The 23612-nt window shown below is 40.5% G+C and overlaps 1 long non-coding RNA gene across 1 annotated transcript in view; it reads left to right on the top strand.

The window, feature by feature from the left end:
* The window catches only part of LOC142161892 (uncharacterized), a 31271-nt gene extending 8604 nt beyond the window's left edge, over positions 1 to 22667 (top strand). The window contains exon 3 of the long non-coding RNA XR_012693600.1: positions 21937 to 22667. This is a non-coding gene — a long non-coding RNA (uncharacterized LOC142161892). The remainder of the gene's footprint in view (positions 1 to 21936) is intronic.
* The last annotated feature ends 945 nt before the right edge of the window (positions 22668 to 23612 follow it).

Here is a 23612-nt window from a genome sequence, read left to right as displayed (position 1 = left end):
AGGAATTCTGTTAACCCGGGAGAAGGTGTTAGGCATTCCCGAGTTCCGTGACTCTTGCACGGTCGCTCAACTGTTATATTTGGCTTAAATTATCTGATTTTAACAATTATGAATCTACGTGCAAATTTTAACCTTAACCACTTTTATTCATTTTTATTTTAAAAGAGAATTGCAACGTCATGAAAATGCGTCTCGAACTGCGCCACATAAATGCACCCGTCGTTTTTGACACATTCCGACTTTGTTGAGATTTGGATTTGGGTCACATAAATGTGCACCCGAGTTTAGGGAGGTAACGTTATTAAAACGCGCCTAAAGAGACTAACGCATTATTATTTTGGGGAAGACCGTGAAATTCACTAAACGACCCGTTCCTGAAATCTAAGGATTTAAATATATACATCTATTGAGGGCTCCGCAATTTATGCATTTAGGCGAGGCTCGCCTTATTTTATTATTTTAAAGGTCCATCCTAAAACAATCTATAATTTTCTATTTAATTCGTCTCTAAAATGAAAGCAGTCCTAGTTAATTAATGTGTGTGAAAGATCCGAAATTACATAACTCGATTTCAAACAGTTAAGCCCCAGAGTTGAACGAAGAGAGCGGGACATTTCCAGTACACGACTAAAGTTTCATTTCACAGAAAATGGGCCACCTGAGCCACAACGGCTCATACACCTAGTATCCTATCAATGGAACTTCCATAGCCAGGGCATGAATTATTTAGGCCTCATGGATCATGACAATCCAACTTGATCAATGGTTGTAGGGGGGAGCTAATTTGCAGAATTAATCATACTTGCATCAAACTCATAATTTCTAATTTTTGCACTCGAGCTTGACATCATTTTTAAGCTATTGTAGCACTGATTTTAACACACAGCTCAATTCTCATTTTTGTTTAGCACATAACTCACAATTGTTTGCTCATCCCTATTAGAGTAGAAATGGTATTACCTATAACTTACTCTAACGAATCACTTATCCAATAATGATTTAAATCACACATGGAGTCATGGATAATTTCAAATTCGAAACTAAACATACGTGACCTGGGCTAACGTGAATATGCACCTATTTGCTGTGATTTGCCTTTGATTTTTAATGTGGCGAGCAATTAACCCGAACAATGAAACTATTTGACACTATGGACTTGATTTCAACAGAAATGAGCTACATATTAGAGTTAACAGTCCATCACAATTCAAAACAACTCAAATCGGTTAAACAACAATCTTATTTATACAGATGCCTATTGTCCACAAGTTATAGAACAGTACATAGCATGTTAATAATCCAACTAGTCCCTTACAGGCACATTAATGCACAAATTTATCATACAAATCTTAAAGCTAATTGTATCATAATAAACTAAAAAACAATAAAGCTGTAATGGATGTCAAACAGCAATTGCCTTTCCATTCCACTGAAGAAACTACATCAAAACAGGTTCAAATGTATACCTGGAGAAATGCAACACAGGAAGAGGAGAAAGAATAGTCAGCAACAGGATAGCATCAGTCAATACAACAACAATACACCAGCAGTAGCAACTCAATCAATACTCCAAAAAAACCATAAAGGTTATAAACTAACAGCAACAGCAAATACCAAGACAAACGGACTCAAACAAGCTTGTATTAAACCCAAAACTGAACCAGTAAACCACTGAACCACTTAAGCAATCAAAAGGAATGAGAATCACTGTCCAGAATTCGAATTACATCTACGGATGCAATGAAACAGTATCTTTCTTTTGATTTCTGTTCTTAAACTCTCCAGCACTCTTTAAAAGAAACTGATCACTTTCAAAGCTCCCAAATGTTGTTCTTCTCCCCCCTCTTTAAATTCTCTCCTTAAGGTCCTATTTATCCTGTTGCAGATCCTCTTTTGAAGTATATTTTAATCCCTTTTAGATCTATCTTTCACCTTTCCAAGTTGTACCTACTCTTGCACATGTATCCCTCAATTTTTATCATTATCCTCATGCTATTATGATTTTCCACCCTTAAAGGCACTAGGCATGGTTCAGTTGTATTTCCTTTTCAATTTTTTTAATCAAAATCCCATGTTATTCTCTGATTTCCACTCTCTAAAGGTGCTAGACAGGGTGTCAGCTCCACTGCCTTTTCAGTTCTTAATTAAAAACCCCTAAAGCCCCATAAAGCTTTGAATCAAACGATTCTTTAAAACATACTTGTCATGACATTAGCAAGAAACATTCAATAAACAAACCTATTTTCTATTCGACTTCCGAAACAATTAATATAATTATTTCAAACGAGGAATCAGAACACCACGAGACACGAACATGCTGATTAAAACACAAGTTAACTGATTTGTATAAACCGTGAAAATGAAAAACTAGAAATCTAATGATTCATATGGCAGGTGCAAACATCAGCAATTAAATACAGGGGTTGATTAACATATCCAAAATCAGAAAATAAGAACTAACAGAAACAACTAAATTGGACAGGAAAACTAAAATTAACAAAAATACGAACGGCTAAGCTAATCTAAAGCAAATAAATGTGGTTCGAAGTAAATTGCAATTTTAACCAGAAAAATGAACCAATCAAATACATGCAGAAGAAAAGAGGGAGAAGCAGAGGTGAAGCGAGTAAAATAGGAAGAAAGTGCCACAGGGGCTCACCGATTCAACTTTGAACTCACTTGGCGTCTTGACTCGCAGAGAACTGAGGCTAATCATTTGTTCTTGTTAAGAACAAATGACCAGCATCAGTTCCTGCAGTGAGTCGAATCTTCTTGTTACGGGAACACAGTCCTGAGTCGACGTATGCCAACAACTCATCGAGAACCAATTTTGAAACTTTAAGGCTCAGAATCAGATTTGAGATTCGAAAGAACATAGTAATATTCAAGGGAAAACAATGATGGATGGTGTATGAGGAGGTCAAGGTGGTTGTGGGGTGTGATTTTGGCGGTCATCGAAGAAGTTGAGGTTTTTGGCTGATTCTTTGATTGAAGATTCGAGAAGATCGGGGATGATTCGAAGGTAGTGGTTTGAGGGGTTGGGGTGGGGAGGCTGAAGGGAAGCTATGGTGTGAAATTGGGGGTCATTGGAGCACTGTCCGCCGGGTTTCAGGCGATGGAGTATGGTGGCGGCTATTAGGGTTTTTGGTCGTTTGGTCTCTCTGAAGGAGGCGACTGAGCAGGGAGGGTGTTTGGAAATGAGAGGGGGTAATGGGCCTGGGGTATTTTGGTATATTAGATTGAGGGGATTAATGTGATCCGTTGGATCAGTGAAGATCGACGGTCCAGATTAGGTTAGGGGGTCAAACGGGCTCGTTTTAGTTAAGTACTGAGGCGGGTTTGGTTCGGGGTAAACGGGTCGGGTTCGGTTCTTGGATACGGGGATTGATCTGTGACCGTTGGATGTGGCTTGGTTGAATGGTTGAGAATTTTGCCATTGAAACGACGTAGTTTGGTCCCTATACTACGTCGTTTCACCATCCTGTGAGAGGAGCTGCCTGGACCGGGTTTGGGACATGCCATTGGGCCAGGGATTTGAGCCTAATCCGATTTTCCTTCCTAGTTTTTATTCTTTTCATTCATTTGCTTTCTAAATTATTTTCTAAAATTATAAACCAAGTTAACTTATTAAAAATACTAATTATCTTCTAATAACATTTATCACATATAATTAAATGTCAATTAACAATAAAATCACACAATTCAACATTAAATGCTAAAAAATGCAAAGTACATTATTTTTTATGATTTTTATTTTCGTAAAACAAATCATTGGTTTATTAATCCTAAATTGTAAATGCAAATGCAACACATGTATTTTTGTATTTTTCAGTAGTAAAAATAGAATAAACATGCACAGACAAATACAAATAAATCACAAGCAACACACAACTATTTTATTTTGAATTTTTGTGGGAGTAGTTCTTGTAGGGCAAAAATCACGTGCTCACAACTGCCCCTCTTTGTCCGGAAACATGAAGAGTTTTTGTGCAAAGATAAAGTGAGCGGATACGAGCGATTTTTGCCCTTTCGGCTACTCCGTGTGAAGCATTTTTTAAAGATTTGACCGAACCTCAGCTTCGAAGGTTTCCTACATATCCCTGACTAAAAGGGAATCAGGTCAATGTAGTTTGGGAAGTTTTTGTAGCTGGGACTACCCTGGAGCTGTGGATTTACTGTTACTGCTGTTGCCGCTACTTACTGACCTCCTTGTTACACCTTGATAAAAATAAAGAAGTTATACTAAGCTATGGTCTATGAATTATAAAGATTTATTCTCAAACTTGGTCATGTGACTGTTGTTGTCTTGCTGTCTTGCTGTCTTGGGTTTCCTCTGATGTTTCTTTGCTTCTGACTTGACTCATATTCTCTCTTGATTGCCGAATTTGAACTGCTTATTTCCTTCTTGTGAGCTTCGAATTATTTTTCCTTCGAAGCTTGAACTGCCTTCTTCTGACTAGTGTTGCCTTCCTTCCGACTTCTGAACTTTAATTTATGCTGGGGATCTTTGTTGCAACCTTCCGCTCTCCGGGCGGGATCCTGACTTCTGCTATGACTTAACAAGATAATACCTCCATTCTCCAGGCGGGCTCCTGACTTCAATAAACCTTAAAATATAATACCTCCATTCTCCAGGCGGGCTCCTGACTTCGACTATTTCTTAAAATATAATACCTCCATTCTCCAGGCGGGCTCCTGACTTCAACTACCATTTAAATATATAATACCTCCATTCTCCAGGCGCGCTCCTAACTTCAATAAAATATAACACCCCCATTCTCCAGGCGGGCTCCTGACTTCAACTACGACTTAAAGATATAACACCTCCATTCTCCAGGCGGGCTCCTGACCTTAACTACAACTTAAAGATATAACACCTCTATTCTCCAGGCGGGCTCCTGATTTCAACAACTTCTTAAAATGCGTTCTATCGCCGTGGTTCTTTCCTGCCTCTTGAACCATTTTCCTTCTAACTTGAATCATCTTCTTTCAGAACTGCTTCCCTCAAAACTGGTGTTTCATTCCTCTGAAAACTGCTGGGGATAACACCGGTGTTTCAAGAATATGTTATTCTCCTCCTTCAAAGATTACTTCCCTTAAAGCTAGTGTTTTCCTTCCTCTGAAACTACTTCCCTTACGACTTGTGTTATCTTCCTCCTGAAATTGCTTTCTTTACACTTGTTTTGCCTTCTCCCAAAAACTTCCGGGGATACCGCTTCCCTCAAAACTTGTGTTTAGACTTCCAGAAAATTTTCGAAATGAGAGAAAATTTTCTGCCCCAGTTTGACAATATTTCTTGTGACATGTCTTCCCGTCATCAATAACATTTCCTGTCCCTTCTTCAAATCAAAGAAAATTTGTTAGTTTAAAATGCGGGGGACGTTCCTGCTGGGGATGGTTTTCCCATTTTCTTTTTCCCATGCTCTGCGTTGTTCGACCATCTTGAAGCTTGGCTGATAACTTTCAACCTTCTTGATGCTTCTGTTAGTTGCCAACTTCTCAACCGTTGTTTTCCACTTTTACTCCATACTTTCCACGACATCTTAGAGCAATCCATCATTTGGTCTTATAATGACGTCTTTCTTGTCCCGTCACATTATCTTCGACCTGTTTTATCCCCATTTGCCTTGTCCCATGTTGGCGACTGGTAGTTGTCTTTGAAAATCCTTCTTAAAAACAAACTACTATAAAAAATCTTTAACCAAAAGAAATGAAAGATGATGACTTCAAAAGATAAAAAGAAAAATCTTCCTAAAGAATTATTTGAAGAGAAAAAGGAAAAGGACTTATCTGAATGGTATAACCGATCTCAATGATCATGTCGTGCATTTCAGTTTAATCAACCCAGTCTATTATATCACTCAATCTTTCTGATGACCTTACTTTGCATTTCAAAAGGTCCCGCCACCCAACTCTTTTGCCGAATCAACATCTTTGTTCTGCTTGATGCCTCGACGGATCATTTCTGTCAACCTTACCTTGTTTGCCCACTTTCAATTCCTTGTCGCTTTATAGTGCCCTTCGAGGGGTTTTCACTAATAAGACTCTCTCGTTTCTCTCAACTCCCGTCGCCCTATGGTGCCTGCGAAGGTTTTCACCGATAAGACTCTCTCATTTTATTTCTCTCAACTTCCATCGCCTTATGGTACCTGTGAAGGTTTTCACCGATAAGACTCTCTCATTTTATTTCTTTTCAGCTGAGGATTGGGGTGTTACTGATAAGATTCTCTCATTTCATTTCCTTTCTGCTGGGGATTCTCTCATTTCATTTCTTTTCTGCTGGGGACCAGAGTGTTACTCCAGAATTCCATTTGCCCGACTTGACACTTCTCGGATACTGATCGGGAGGTCTTTTAGACATCAATATAGGTTTCTGGTGTATGGCTAAAGAAAAATTTAAAATAATTTTGATGGGTAAAACATTACAACTCTTGGAATCAACTTTCTTTCCCCAAAATTATAAACACAACTTCTGCCCCAGTTTTTCTTGCTTGGGGGATCTTTGATTCTTATTACACTATGACCGAGCCGTGAGGCGCCTACGTATCCTTTTGAGGAATCAGGTCAAACGTAGTTCCCAATTCCTTTGTTTTTCTTGTGACTTTTCTTTTGTCTTTATTATCATTATTTTTCTTTCCTCCCTTTTTCATTTTCATTACTAATTCCAAAAGAGGGGTATGAAAGAATAAATAAGGCTCAAAAGGGGAAGCAAAGGTTGAAATGTTTGGATGGAAGAACACATTGTCTCCATCATTTCATTCTCCAATATCATGCCAAATGCAAACAAACAACAATTACAATTTAAAAGAAATCATACATAATATCTATTAACTGAGTCAGAATTGATAGCCATGTCGATGCATTTTCCTTCGATATCTGTTAAACATAAAGCACCATTGGACAACACTCTAGTTACAATGAATGGCCCTTGCCAATTCGGGGCGAACTTGCCTTTTGCCTCAGCCTGATGTGGAAGGATGCGTTTCAGCACTTGCTGGCCCACTTCAAACTTCCGGGACTCACCTTTTTGTTGTATGCTCTTGCCATTCTCTTTTGATATAACTGGCCATGACACACAACTGCCAATCTTTTTTCATCAATCAAGTTCAACTACTCCAGACGAGTTTTGACCCACTCATCATCATCAATCTCAGCTTCAACGACAATCCGAAGGGACAGGATTTCAACTTCCGCAGGTATTACGGCTTCAGTTCCATATACCAACAAATAAGGAGTTGCACCTACTGAAGTACGGACAATGGTGCGATAACCCAAGAATGCAAATGGTAATTTTTCATGCCATTGCCTCGAACCTTCTACCATTTTCCGAAGTATCTTCTTTATGTTTTTGTTGGCTACCTCAACTGCTTCATTCGCCTTGGGACGATATGGGGTAGAATTGCGGTGTGTAATCTTAAACTGTTGGCATACCTATTCCATCAAATTACTGTTAAGATTAGCACCGTTATCTGTGATGATCACCTTCGGGATTCCAAATCGACAGATGATATTTGAGTGAACAAAATCGACCACTGCTTTCTTGGTCACAAACTTGAAAGTTTTGGCCTCAACCCATTTGGTGAAATAATCAATGGCTACCAGAATGAACCTATGCCCGTTGGATGCTGCTGGCTCAATTGGTCCAATGATATCCATGCCCCAAGTGACGAAGGGCCATGGCGCTGACATTGTGTGTAATTTCGATGGCGGAGAATGAATTAAATCTCCGTGTATCTGACACTGATGACATTTGCGCACAAAACTAATACAATCTCGCTCCATGGTGAGCCAATAATAACCTGCTCGGAGAATTTTCTTCGCCAGCACATATCCGCTCATATGTGGTCCGCAGACTCCTGAATGTACTTTGGACATGACAACCATATCCTGTCTAGCATCTATGCATCTTAACAATCCCAGGTCTGGTGTTCTCTTATACATAACTCCTCCGCTCAAGAAAAATCCACTTGCCAACCGTCGAATTGTTCTCTTTTGATCCCCAGTGGCTTGCACTGGGTATATCCCCATTCTGATGTATCCCTTGATATCGTGGAACCATGGTTTGCCTTCCAATTCTTCTTCAATCATGTTACAATAATCATGCTGATCTCGGACTTGAATATGCAAAGGATCAACATAAGCTTTGTCTGGATGGTGCAACATTGATGCTAGGGTAGCCAAAGCATCGGCGACCTCATTGTGGACCCTTGGAATATGCATGAACACCACTGATCTAAACCGTTGATAAAGATCATGCAAGCATTGTCCGTATGGTATGAGCTTCAGATCTCGCATTTCCCATTCTCCTTGAATTTGATGTACCAGAAGGTCCGAGTCTCCCAAGACCAAGACTTCCTGGACATCCATGTCTGCAGCTAACCTTAAACCCAAAATACATGCTTCGTACTCAGCCATATTGTTGGTATAATAAAAACGAAGCTGAGCCATAACAGGATAGTGATGCCCTGTTTCAGAAATAAGCACAGCTCCTATTCCGACTCCTTTCATGTTAGCAGCCCATCAAAGAAAAGTTTCCAGCTTGGTTTTTCGGCATGTTCTAGTTCATCAATATGCATCACCTCCTCGTTAGGAAAATTAGTCCTCAGTGGCTCATACTTTTCATCGACCGGGTTCTCGGCCAAATAATCGGCCAATGCTTGGGCTTTCATCGCAGTCCGAGTCACATAGGTTATGTCAAACTCTGTGAGCAAAATTTGCCATTTTGCAAGCCTTCTTGTCAGCATAGGCTTTTGAAAGATATACTTCAATGGATCCAAGCGTGAAATGAGGTAAGTAGTGTAGGATGACAAATAATGTTTCAACTTCTGTGCTACCCAAGTTAGGGCACAACATGTCCTTTCCAGGTGAGTGTACTTAACCTCATAAGCCGTGAACTTCTTGCTAAGATAATAGATGGATTTTTCTTTCTTGCCGGTGATGTCATGCTGCCCCAGTACACAACCAAATGAATTTTCCAAGACTGTCAAGTAAAGAATCAAAGGTCTCCCTGGTTCTGGCGGAACCAGCACAGGTGGGTTTGTCAAGTAACCTTTTATCTTATCAAACGTTTCTTAACACTCATCAGTCCACTTGATCGCAGCGTCCTTCCTCAAGAACTTGAAAATAGGCTCACAAGTTGTCGTGAGCTGAGCAATAAACCTGCTGATGTAGTTCATCCTTCCTAACAGACTCATCACTTCAGTCTTGTTCCTCGGAGGTGGAAACTATTGTATGGATTTGATCTTTGATGGGTCCAACTCGATGCCTCGCCGGCTGACTATGAATCCCAACAGTTTTCTGGATGGAACGCCAAATGCACACTTGGCGGGGTTAAGCTTGAGGTTATACCTGCGAAGCCTCTGGAAGAATTTCCTCAGATCTTCAACGTGGTCGACCTGATGCTTTGATTTTATGATCACATCATCTACGTATACCTCAATCTCTTTGTGTATCATATCATGAAACACAGTAGTCATTTACCTCATATAAGTTGCCCCAGCATTCTTCAAACCAAATGGCATTACCCGGTAGCAATATGTTCCCCACGACGTGATGAAGGCCGTCTTTTCTGTATCTTCTTCATCTATTAGAATCTGATGATACCCGGCATAACAATCCACAAAAGATCCAATCTCGCACTTGGCACAATTATCGATCAAAATATGGATATTCGGTAGTGGGAAGTTATACTTCGGACTTGCTTTGTTGAGATTGCGGTAATCGACGCATACTCTGATCTTGCCGTCCTTCTTCGGTACAGGCACGACATTAGCCAACCAGACAGGATATCGAGTGACCCGAATAACCTTTGCACCCAACTGCTTGGTAACTTCTTCTTTAATCTTCACACTCATATCAGTCTTGAATTTCCTCAACTTTTGCTTGACGGGTGGGAACGCTAGATCAGTGGGCAATTTGTCGACCACTAAATCAGTGCTCAAACCCGGTATGACGTCATATGACCACACAAAAACATATCTGTACTCGATGAATGCTTTGATTAACTCCTCCCGGATTTTTTGCTCGAGGTGGACACTTATTTTAGTCTCTCGGACGTTGTCTGTGTCCCCTAAATTGACGGCTTCTATGTCATTCAAATTGGGTTTGGGTTTTTCTTCGAAGTGAATTAACTCCTTACTAATTTCTTCGAAGGCTTCATCCTCATCATCATATTCTGATTCGTAATCACAATCTACTTCTTGAACTATCATTTCAGAATCAGATTGATTTTTAAGACTAGGCTGAGGATTCCTTATGCACGCCATATCATTAAGACCAGTATAAAGAGAACTGTACAAAAAAAGAAAAGAAGAAAACAAAATTAAAATAAAATAAGGAATGAAGAAGAAACTTTTTTTTATTGAATTGAATTACGGGATAACAAGGTTTCACACTTTGATGAACCCAATAAAAATAAAAAGAAATCTGGATTACAACCCTGGAATAATCCAGAAAATAGGAAGGAAAATCAGAGCCAACTACCAAGACTCCCTCCGAATGGGAAAAGGAGTAGCCATCCAATTATTGATTTTTGCCTTTGGCCCCACAAACTGCACATCCGCCTTGCTGGACCCTTCCCCAACTTCTACCATGTTGATTTCGGTGAATAACCTTTCAAAGCCTTCATTTAAGTCTCCATCTGCACCAATCAATGGCCCCGTAACCTTGGACAACAATTGCTTTTTAATGCTCGGCATGACAAAAGATCTGGACAGGCGCGGGATTGGCTTGGGAAGGACCCAGACTTTTTTCTTCAACTTGCGGTCCCGCCTCACATCCGCCACTGTAGGCTTGAACCCCAGACCAAAGGTATCTAGATTTTTGGGCAAAGAAACCGATTGAACAACACCCTGAAGATTAGCCCCTAAACCTTTGCCTGGCACAAACTCGTGTTTCAACATCTCCGAGGCTACCATGACAGTTGCAGCTGCTATTTTGGGAAGTGGGATACGTTCACCCTCGGAAACTTTGTCCACTGAAACCGTATCGAAGACCTGGTAAACCCAGGACCCCTTGTCATCGTCAGTCTCTATGAAGGGTACGATGGCATCACTTACGGCGCTTGCGTTGTCTTCCCCATGTACTACGATCTCTTGCCTATCCCACTCGAATTTGACCATCTGATGTAATATAGAAGGCACTGCTTTGGCGACGTGGATCCAGGGTCACCCCAATAGAAGATTATATGACACTGCCACGTCCAACATTTGAAACTCCTTGGTGAACTCGACCAGACCAATTGTTAATTCAAGTACGATATCACCCACTGTGTCTGTACTGCCTCCATCAAACCCTCGAACATAGATGCTGTTCTTGTGAATTCTGTCACCATCGACCTTCAGTTTGTTCAACGTGGTCAAAGGACAAATATTGGCACTGGAGCCATTATCAATCAGTACTCGAGTAACTACCGAGTCTTCACACTTCAGGTCAAATAGAGGGCTCTATTATGTTCTGTACCCTCCACGGGCAACTCATCGTCTGAAAAAGTGACCCTGTTGACCTCGAAAATCTTGTTTGCTATTTTCTCCAGATGGTTCACAGAGATCTTATCCGGAACATGGGCTTCGTTCAGAATTTTCATCAATACCCGGCGGTGCTCATCTGAATGGATCAACAAGGATAACAATGAGATCTGTGCCGGGGTCTTCCTCAACTGCTCCATAATGGAGTAATCTTGCGCCTTCATTTTCTTTAAAAATTCTTCCGCATCTTCCTCGGTAACTGGATTCTTTGTCGCTACTGGATTGGCCCTTCTTAACTCTGCGGGAGCAAAACACCTCCCCGAACGAGTTAGACCTTGGGCTTCACACACTTCTCCTTTGACTTCTTTCCCTTTGTAAACCACCGTCACCCGTTCATAATTCCAAGGAACAGCCTTGTTGTTGATCACTAGAAGCTGAGTTACCAGTCTTATAATAACAGGCTCTGTGCGAGCACCCTTCACGACCACAACAGGTTTACTTGCAACCCTTGACACTACCACTTTAGCTTGCTCGAGTTTCACTGCAACAAGGCTCAACGACCCTCCCTCGGCTACCATAGCTGGCTTATCATCTACCCCTCTTAACTGGACCACTGATTTCCCATTGGTTACTTTTTCCTTTGAGTTGATTTTGCTGGAACGGATCATCATTACCGTCTGTGAGGGCTTCCTGGGCTCCCCCTCTTTGTGTATCAACTCAATCATGTGTGTCTCATGGTGAACTGGCAGTGGATTATGATTAATATTTGGTGTTTCTAGGGCTTGAACCTCGATCCGATGAGTATCGATAAGCTCTTGCACAGCTGTTTTCAGCTTCCAACATTTCTCTGTATCATGCCCTGGGGCCCCTGAACAGTACTCACAACTCACCGAGTGGTCAAGATTTCTAGGGGGAGGGTTTGGAATTTTAGGCTCAATTGGATTCAACATGCCCAACTGCCTCAATATGTGGAAAAGACTGGTATATGATTCCCCCAGTGGAGTGAAAGTCTTTTGCTTCTGTGACCTCTCATTCTTAAGGGATGAGTTTGGTCGAAAACCCATCCCGGGGGGGATTTCTGTAGGCCCTTGGGTGTGGATATGTGTTTTGTGGAGCTGGGTATGGATTTTGTGGAGCCGGCGCACGCCATGGCGAGTGTGCCGGAGTTTGGGTATAGGTTTGTGCATGATGGACGGAAAAATGGGGATCTGGCGGTGGGTAGTAATGTTGTGGAGGGCTATATAAAGTGTGGGGGTAATTTTTTGTGGTAGGGTCGGGATTGGCTATAGTAGGGTAACGGGCCTCTAGATTCGAACCAGGCTCCGGACTCAACAGTCGTGACATCTTCTTTCTTCTTTTTCCCGAGCACACACCCAGTGCCACTTTGGATGGCCTGGGTGGTTGCCTTGATCGCTGAATAACTCATGATTTTGTTGGACTTAAGCCCCTCCTCGACCATGCCTCCCATTTTTACAACCTCATTAAAAGATTTGCCAATTGCGGACACAAGATGACCAAAGTAGGTCGGCTCCAAAGCCTGCAAAAAGTAATCAACCATCTCGCTCTCTTTCATTGGGGGATCTACCCTTACTGCTTGCTCCCTCCACCGGAAACCATATTCTCTAAAGCTTTCACTGTGCTTCTTCTCTAGTTTAGTCAAAGATAGTCAGTCTGGAATAATCTCAAGATTATACTGAAAGTGACAAGCGAATGCTTGTGCCAGATCATCCCATGTATATCATCTCCCGTGATCTTGGCGGGTGTACCACTTCAACTGCTCCACTCAAACTCTGACTGAAGTAAGCCATTAGCAATTCATCCTTTCCTCTGGCTCCCCTCATCTTACTGCAAAAACCTCTCAAATGAGCCACCAGATCACCGTGTCCGTTGTACAAGTCGAATTTGGGCATTTTGAACCCTGCCGGTAGTTGTACATTTGGGAACAAACACAGGTCTTTGTAGGTTACACTCACCTGACCTCCTAACCCTCTCATATCCCTGAAGGATTGTTCTATGCTTTTCATTTTTCTGAACATCTCTTCTTGTTCAAGATTTCTGGCCGGTTTTTCTGCTTTCTCCGCTAGGTCAGAATATGGATCACGTTGATAGGCTTCAGGAGCTTTGAAGGTGAGCTCCGGGGGATAATACTGGTTGTCTTGAGCTTGGAACACAGGTTCACTCGAGGATTTAAAGAGTGCAGTTGGTGGAGATGCCACAAAGACAGGGGTGATTGGCGGAGGAGGGTATGGAATTGATTTTGGTGGTGGAGCTTGTGGCGTATGATAAGTGGTACCATGGTAGTGTTGATAAATGGGAAAGCCTGGATCAGTGGCAGGATGATCCTGAGACTGAGCTAATGGTGGGGTAAAAGCCGGGTTGGATGGGTAAGCTGGCGGTGATTGCCCTTTGGACCAGGCCTGGTACATTTTGGCCATCTGTTGCTTAAGCTTGAGCATCTTCTCTTTCATTTTATAGACGTCCAACTCCTCTACCTCAACACTAGTGTCGACATCTGGGCTAGACATGATTTTCGGTATTGGTCCCTTTGATCTGGTTTGGTAATGGTAATGTGCCAGTATCCTCTAAATAAACTAACTGCTTGAATTCTCTGGAAATCAACAAACTTGTTAGTTTTTAGAGTTTAACACATATGCAATTATACGTTGGGATGCAATGCACCTAGGCAATTAACCATTTCTATCATGCATTTGCTTCGGTTGCGTGCGTTATTCCGGCCTCTCATAATTGTGCCCCCTTTTTTTAGCTTCCTTTATTCTATCCTTCTTTATTTATTTTCATTTTCCCCTTTTTTCTTTTTTAGTGGTGGTCGAATCCTATAGATATTGCCTACATATCATGTCCCCACATGAATCAGACCGTGTGTAGTTCTGCCTATAAGTGCGAAAAGCAAAGAGATAATTTTTTGGAAATTTTCGATTTTTCATTAATAAACATTCTATTACAAACCAGACGCTTTTGGAAAGGAAAATAACAGACTCGAAACCAAACCAAGTACGAACTCAATAACTACTGACAGACTTTGATGCGAAAGAAAGACAGACTCCAAGAAAAAGAAAATGCAGATTCGAACTACGAACACATTAAAGTTTTAAATTTGGGTGCCCGCGGGGCGTCATTCGGCCTCGCCGCGGGTTTAGGGGTAAGGTCCTTTTCTAGTTGTTCCAATTCATACATGATTTGCTTCACAAATATCATAACCGCCGAGAAGAAAGTAGTACGGGTCATGTTTTCACAGACCCGACATTTCCCGGTAATAGCATGAGCAATAGTCAGAATCTTGTTCCTGGTTCGGTCTTTCTCTAGGATTAGGCGTTCTATCTGATCCCCTCTAGCCTTCAAAATCCGAGAATCATGCAGATGTTGTTTCCGTAACTGCTGTATTTCATCTTCCATCGAGGCCATTAGATTATAGCAGTGTTTACTTTCAGTTTCAAAAGCCTTGTCTTGTTTAGCCGCCTTGCTCTCTAGGGTGGTCACCTTCCTTTTTAGACTGACAATGGTTTTTTCATAATCTTTCCTTGACTGCTGTAAGTACTGTGTGCGCTCCTTTGTTCTTTTTGCCCATTGTGCCTGGAGTGATGCTATGGTACCCTCAGATTGCTTCAAATCATTCCGACACTCACTGATTTCTTTTTTCAACCCTTTTATTAACCGCTCATCCGATCGACTCCTTTGTTGGTTGTCAGCATCTATCCTCATTTGTCGGATTTGGGCTTTCAGCGCCTCATTTTCTTGGGCCAATTTGTTCTTTTCTCCTTGATCGGCGTCAACTTGCAGACTATTTTCAAATCCTATGGGGTCTTTTGGCCGGTCTCCCAAACTCGATTTCTTTCCTAAACCAAGCAAGGTATCCCGGCGAAACTTCACCCTTGGACCGATCACACACACATGTATTTGCTGTTAAGTATTGACACTCGCTCCAAATTTGTCGGACTGCTGCTTCAAGAAACTGTCCGTTGGGCCCGATCTCGACTACTTGGCCACTAAGATCTTCATCTTTCGGAACTATTTGGCATCTCCCCAATTGTCTCAATACTCGATATGGGGCATAGGGCTGAATACTCCGGAGTCCCATCTAAAGGAAATGGGGTCCAGGGGCTGGCATATATATGATTTCATCCACAGGCAACCATCCAAATGTCCATTATATTTGGCTTGCAGTGACAGAACGAAAGTGCGCTGTCCACTCTGTTGTCCCTTCTGGTAAGCTGATTCCGTCGACCCTCGTAGGAAATTATTCTATGCATGTTTTCTTCGTCGACTCATAACTCATAAATTGAGGACGACGACATAGGTGCTCGATCATCCACATCTGCAGCAACGCATTGCACCTCTCAAAAAAGTTTCCCTGGCTTTGCAGGCTGTGAGAGCGTGGAAGATTTCAGCTACTATCATGGGTGCGAGAGTGCTGTTGGCCTGAGTAAGTAAAGTGCTGACAACCCCAGATACTCGTATGTCAACGTTCCCATCTTTTCTAGGAAATACCAGGAGTCCCAAAAAGGCTACCATGAATGCAAAACACCTATGTTCTTCCCACTTAAGGCAGTTTCCCTTGCTACTTTTGTTTTCCGGTTTGTTGAACCCCCCTATGTGGCCATATCTGGTATATATAAACCGCAAAGTACAAAAACCAGCTGTTAAGTCTGGATTGTGGACCCCTCTGCTTATTTTCAAAGAGTCTAGGAACCTGTGTACGGCTACGGCCCTCAGAGTAATCAGGTACTGGTGTCTCGGAGGAACTTTGGGACTCCCGATGTATCCAGCTATTTCTTCCAATGTTAGGGTAAGTTCAAAATCCGAGAAGTGAAATACGTTGTGAGGTGGGTCCCAGAATGCGACCAAGGCCTTTATGACATCCCCCCTAGGATTGATCTTCAGCAACCTAGTGAGGCCTCCTAGGTATAGATTGACTGTGTCGCGTCCTGATTCGCCCAAGTCATCCCACCACATGTGCAACTCCAAAGGGATCTTGTTCACAATTGTTACATGTAAATTCTGACTTGTGCTTATTCTGCACATTTATTAGGGTGGTTAAGAAAAAATCACGATTCAATTGACTCAAAGATAACAAGGACACTTTTTTTTTTCATTTAAAATAAAACCTGATTTTGCCAATACGGCCTTTCAGCACCTCGGGGTCGAAGATTTTAAGGTTGTGTCGGGTAGCCGGTGAAAGCCTAAAAAATGACCACAGGCGTCTGTTCTTGCAAAAATAGCCTTCCGGCGCCCTTTTAGGGACATTCGGCTACTTCTAGCAAAAATGGCATCACCCTAATTATTTTCAAATAAAATTTTGTTCTCTTGGCTAATTTCGCAAAAGTGAAGTTGGACCCGATGGGGGTTGCCTACGTATCTCACACCCTGTGAGAATCAAACTGGCGTAGTTTGGGCCGATAAAACAAACTTCTTTTGAAAACAAGACTCTTTTCATTGGCAAATAAAACTATTTTTTTTTCTTTTCTTTTTTTTCATTTTCTCAAAAATTTGGCACATTGTTTTTTTCAAAACAGGCGATTAACTCTCTTTAACCCTCGTACCTCTACCTCTCTTTCCTCAAAATATTCAATAACCGGTCAACATGCAAGTCCGAAGCAAACAAATGCACAAGTAGCAAGTAAGATGCATCAGGATGGTCTTTTGCCATTTTCGGTACACCTGTCCTAGACAGACCCAACCCTTGTGTTGAGCCTCCAAAGTCAAATGCACATGATGCAAACAAACGTTCCTACTAGGGATCTGGTATGAAGCTGAGTTATTCTAGGTTTATAACCTGGGTATTTGTTCTAGACTGTGTACCCGAGCGGACAACTCGAGTCGAGGAGGGGGCTACGTACCGGGAACCAAAAGGCCATCCGGCTTAGTAACTTGTCCGAGCCTCTTTTTTATTTCAAGGTATGACACTAACAGAATAGGGAGTCTCAACCAGCGAGCACATCCCCGAAGGTGAGAAGAGAAGGGTTTCGTAGCAGTTTATATACAGTTTAGATAATATCAAAGCGGTAAAAGCAGCATTTAGCATTTAACATTTAATAGACAAAGCCAATTATAACAATTATTCCAAGCTCGAATTCTCGAACCCTGAACCAGAAGTTCTGGGTTTGTCCTATCCCCAGCAGAGTCGCCAGAGCTGTCACACCTCCTTTTTCACCTGCGCCCGCAGGGGCGTAGGGGAGTTTTTCAAATTAAAGGACAATCGAAACGGGATTTATTTATTTAATTTAGAGTCGCCACTTGGGAGATTTATGGTGTCCCAAGTCATCGGTTGAATCCCGAATCGAGGAAAAGATTGACTCTGTATTACAGTCCACGAACCCGAAATATGAGTAAGGAATTCTGTTAACCCGGGAGAAAGTGTTAGGCATTCCCGAGTTCCGTGGCTCTAGCACGGTCGCTCAACTGTTATATTTGGCTTAAATTATCTGATTTTAACAATTATGAATCTACGTGCAAATTTTAACCTTAACCGCTTTTATTCATTTTTATTTTAAAAGAGAATTGCAATGTCATGAAAATGCGTCTCGAACTGCGCCACATAAATGCACCCGTCGTTTTTGACACATTCCGACTTTGTTGAGATTTGGATTTGGGTCACATAAATGTGCACCCGAGTTTAGGGAGGTAACGTTATTAAAATACGCACCTAAAGAGACTAACGCGTTATTATTTTGGGTAAGACCGTGAAATTCACTAAACGATCCGTTCCTGAAATCTAAGGATTTAAATATATACATCTATCAAGGGCCCCACAATTTATGCATTTAGGCGAGGCTCGCCTTATTTTATTATTTTAAAGGTCCATCCTAAAACAATCTATAATTTTCTATTTAATTCGTCTCTAAAATGAAAGCAGTCCTAGTTAATTAATGTGCGTGAAAGATCCGAAATTACATAACTCGATTTCAAACAGTTAAGCCCCAGAGTTGAACGAAGAGAGCGGGACATTTCCAGTACACGACTATAGTTTCATTTCACAGAAAATAGGCCACCTGAGCCCACAACGGCTCATACACCTAGTATCCTATCAATGAAACTTCCATAGCTAGGGCAGGAATTATTTAGGCTTCAGGGATCATGACAATCCAACTTGATCAATGGTTGTAGGGGGGAGCTAATTTGCAGAATTAATCATACTTGCATCAAACTCATAATTTCTAATTTTTGCACTCGAGCTTGACATCATTTTAAGCTATTGTAGCACTGATTTTAACACACAACTCAATTCTCATTTTTGTTTAGCACATAACTCACAATTGTTTGCTCATCCCTATTAGAGTAGAAATGGTATTACCTATAACTTACTCTAACGAATCACTTATCCAATAATGATTTAAATCACACATGGAGTCATGGATAATTTCAAATTCGAAACTAAACATACGTGACCTGGGCTAACGTGAATATGCACCTATTTGCTGTGATTTGCCTTTGATTTTTAGTGTGGCGAGCAATTAACCCGAACAATGAAACTATTTGACACTATGGACTTGATTTCAACAGAAATGAGCTACATATTAGAGTTAACAGTCCATCACAATTCAAAACAACTCAAATCGGTTAAACAACAATCTTAATTATACATATGCCTATTGTCCACAAGTTATAAAACAGTACATAGCATGTTAATAATCCAACTAGTCCCTTACAGGCGCATTAATGCACAAATTTATCATACAAATCTTAAAGCTAACTGTATCATAATAAACTAAAAAAACAGTAAAGCTTTAATGGATGTCAAACAACAATTGCCTTTCCATTCCACTGAAGAAACTACATCAAAATATGTTCAAATGTATACCTGGAGAAATGCAACACAGGAAGAGGAGAAAGAATAGTCAGCAGCAGGCTAGCAGCAGTCAATACAACAGCAATACACCAGCAGTAGCAACTCAATCAATACTCCAAAAAAACCCAGAAAGGTTGTAAACTAACAGCAACAACAAATACCAAGACAAACAGACTCAACCAAGCTTGTATTAAACCCAAAACTGAACCAGTAGACCACTGAACCACTTAAGCAATCAAAAGGAATGAGAATCAATGTCCAAAATTCGAATTACATCTATGGATGCCATGAAACAGTATCTTTCTTTTGATTTCTGTTCTTAAACTCTCCAACACTCTTTAAAAGAAACTGATCACTTTCAAAGCTCCCAAATGTTGTTTTTCTCCCCCCTCTTTAAATTCTCTCCTTAAAGTCCTATTTATCCTGTTGCGGATCCTCTTTTGAAGTATATTTTAATCCCTTTTAGATCTATCCTTCACCTTTCCAAGTTGTACCTACTCTTGCACATGTATCCCTCAATTTTTATCATTATCCTCATGTTATTCTGATTTTCCACCCTTAAAGGCACTAGGCATGGTTCAGTTGTATTTCCTTTTCAGTTTTTAATCAAAATCTCATGTTATTCTCTAATTTCCACTCTCTAAAGGTGCTAGACAGGGTGTCAGCTCTACTGCCTTTTCAATTCTTAATTAAAAACCCCTAAAGCCCCATAAAGCTTTGAATCAAACGATTCTTTAAAACATACTTGTCATGACATTAGCAAGAAACATTCAATAAGCAAACCTATTTGCTATTCGACTTCCGAAACAATTAATATAATTATTTCAAACGAGGAATCAAAACACTACGAGACACGAACATGCTGATTAAAACACAAGTTAACTGATTTATATAAACCGTGAAAATGAAAAACTAGAAATCTAATGATTCATATGGCAGGTGCGAACATCAGCAATTAAATACATGGGTTGATTAACATATCCAAAATCAGAAAATAAGAACTAACAGAAACAACTAAATTGGACAGGAAAACTAAAATTAACAAAAATACGAACGACTAAGCTAATCTAAAGCAAAGAAATGTGGTTCGAAGTAAATTGCAATTTTAACCAGAAAAATGAACCAATCAAATACATGCAGAAGAAAAGAGGGAGAAGCAGAGGTGAAACGAGTAAAACAGGAAGAAAGTGCCACATGGGCTCACTGATTCAACTTTGAACTCACTTGGCGTCTTAACTCGCAGGGAACTGAGGCTAATCATTTGTTCTTGTTAAGAACAAATGACCAGCATTAGTTCCTGTAGTGAGTCAAATCTTCTTGTTACAGGAACACAGTCCTGAGTCGACGTATGCTAACAACTCATCGAGAACCGATTTTGAAACTTTAAGGCTCAGACTCAGATTTGAGATTCGAAAGAACATAGTAATATTCGAGGGAAAACAATGATGGATGGTTTATGAGGAGGTCAAGGTGGTTGTGGGGTGTGATTTTGGCGGTCATCGAAGAAGGTGAGGTTTTTGGTTGATTCTTTGATTGAAGATTCGAGAAGATCGGGGATGATTCGAAGGTAGTGGTTTGAGGGATTGGGGTGGGGAGGCTGAAGGGAAGCTATGGTGTGAAATTGGGGGTCATTGGAGCACTGTCCGCCGGGTTTCAGGCGATGGAGTATGGTGGCGGCTATTAGGGTTTTTGGTCGTTTGGTCTCTCTGAAGGAGGCGACTGAGCAGGGAGGGTGTTTGGAAATGAGAGGGGGTAATGGGCCTGGGGTATTTTGGTATATTAGATTGAGGGGATTAATGTGATCCGTTGGATCAGTGAAGATCGACAGTCCAGATTAGGTTAGGGGGTCAAACGGGGTCGTTTTGGTTAAGTACTGAGGCGAGTTTGGTTCGGGGTAAATGGGTCGGGTTCGGTTATTGGATACGGGTATTGATCTGTGACCGTTGGATGTGGCTTGGTTGAATGGCTGAGATTTTTGCCATTGAAACGACGTAGTTTGGTCCCTATACTACGTCGTTTCACCATCCTGTGAGAGGAGCTGCCTGGACCGGGTTTGGGACATGCCATTGGGCCAGGGATTTGAGCCCAATCCGATTTTCCTTCCTAGTTTTTGTTCTTTTCATTCATTTTGCTTTCTAAATTATTTTCTAAAATTATAAACCAAGTTAACTTATTAAAAATACTAATTATCTTCTAATAACATTTATCACATATAATTAAATGCCAATTAACAATAAAATCACACAATTCAACATTAAATGCTAAAAAATGCAAAGTACATTATTTTTTATGATTTTCATTTTCGTAAAACAAATCAGTGGTTAATTAATCCTAAATTGTAAATGCAAATGCAACACATGTATTTTTGTATTTTTCAGTAGTAAAAATAGAATAAATATGCACAGACAAATACAACTAAATCACAAGCAACATAACTATTTTATTTTGAATTTTTGTGGGAGTAATTCTTGTAGGGCAAAAATCACGTGCTCACAAGACTCGTGGTTGGATGAGGTTTCATATTCCGTAACTTTTGTCGGGTTCCGAGACGTGGGCCCCACGGGCAAATTTTTAGTGCAATTTCGGATTTTTAATGGAAAATGTAGAATTTCATATGGAATTAATTCCTATAATTTTTATTGACTGAATCGAATTGTTTATGACTAGATTTGAGAATTTCGGGCACGAATTCGCGAGGCAAAGGCTTGTTGGAATTTTGAATTGGTTGCAAAGTGAGGTAAGTGTTTGGTCTAACCTTAGCTTGAGGGATTAGGAGCTGTGTCCTATCTGTTATGTGTTATTTTTTGAGTATGACGTATAGGCATGGTGACGAGTATCTATACGTTGGTGTCAAGCATGCCCGTGAGTCTTATACTTTGATTAATCTGACTCCGTTTCGTAGTGTATATGCTCTATATGATAATTTCTATTGAGGAATATGACTTGTGGAAGTATTATTGTTTTGATGTTGTTTCCCTTGCCGGGATGTTATTGTTTTGATGTTGTTTCCCTTGCCGGGATTTGATTGTTGTACTATTGTTCCCTTACCGAGATTTTATTGTGATTTCATTTATTTTCTTGCCCTTATTTCTTGTTATTGTTGTTTGGGTGAGGAAGAGTGTTAAAGCACGAAGGGTGATGCCGTGTATGATTTTGTGAGGAAGAGTGTAAAGCACGAAGGGTGAAGCCGTGCCGCACGATGTACAATTCCGTACCGATTATATTGATTTTATGGTGAGGAAGAGTGTAAAGCACGAAGGGTGATGCCGTGCAGTTTATATTGATTCTTATGGTGAGGACGAGAGTAAAAGCACGAAGGGTGATGCCGTGCACTTGTACTTGATTTTTCCTGATTCTAACTGAGTTATGTTGTCATGTATGTTTATTTACTGATTTTCCGTTATTACTTGATTTTATTTCGATGTTATAGATTCCCTTACCCTATTTGCCTTGTGTTTGTTGCTTGGGTGAGGAAGAGTGTAAAGCACGAAGGGTGATGCCATGTATTGTTTTGGTGAGAGAGTGTTAAAGCACGAAGGGTGATGCCGTGTATTGTTTTGGTGAGAGAGTGTTAAAGCACGAAGGGTGATGCCGTGCACTTTCTGTTTGTTGTGTTTACTTGTTATTAACAATTCAAGTGTATTAACTATTTAGATCCCTTTACTGTTGTGATCCTTTGTGTTGGAATCCATAGTATTTACAATACCTCGCCTTATTTTTTTTAAATATGTCCAATACTTCAAATTTCAAGAATTGTTACATTTTTAACTCAATTGATTTCTCAACTAATATTTCCTTAAACCGTTTGAGGTTGTACTTTACTTAAAAAGGAATTTCTACTATGCTTTGATTTATTAATTTCTCATATTAAAGGTAATGATTCCTTCGATATTGTACTTTAATTGAAAATGGTATTTTCTTTATTAAATGATTTCTAAAAATAACTTCATCTTTTCTTGTTGATTTACTAATTGGGTTGGAAGTTGTACTCTACTTTATGTTAAGTGAAGGAGACTCCTTGAACATTCTTAATTGTATTGGGTTATGGAACCTATGAGCTGAGTAACATGAGAATATTGTTGTGCAATGTGAGACAGAAATATGTGGGCACAAGGTGCCGGAAAAAATATTATGGTTTTATTTAATGGCACGTGAGTTGTCCGTGCGGTTGTGACATAAATATGGGCACGAGGTGCCGTGAAAATATGAAAATGGGTTGAGACCAATATTATTTATGATTATGAAATGAGGTGTCACAAGGTGACCTTTACTCGAAAGAATTATATTCGAAAGATGCTTATCTGAAAGATATTTATTTGAAGGAAATATATTCAAAATATATT

Source organism: Nicotiana tabacum, chromosome 7 (genome assembly GCF_000715075.1).
Source record: "Nicotiana tabacum cultivar K326 chromosome 7, ASM71507v2, whole genome shotgun sequence".
In the NCBI taxonomy this organism is placed as follows: Eukaryota; Viridiplantae; Streptophyta; class Magnoliopsida; order Solanales; family Solanaceae; genus Nicotiana; species Nicotiana tabacum.
This window is presented reverse-complemented; position numbering and strand designations above follow the sequence as displayed.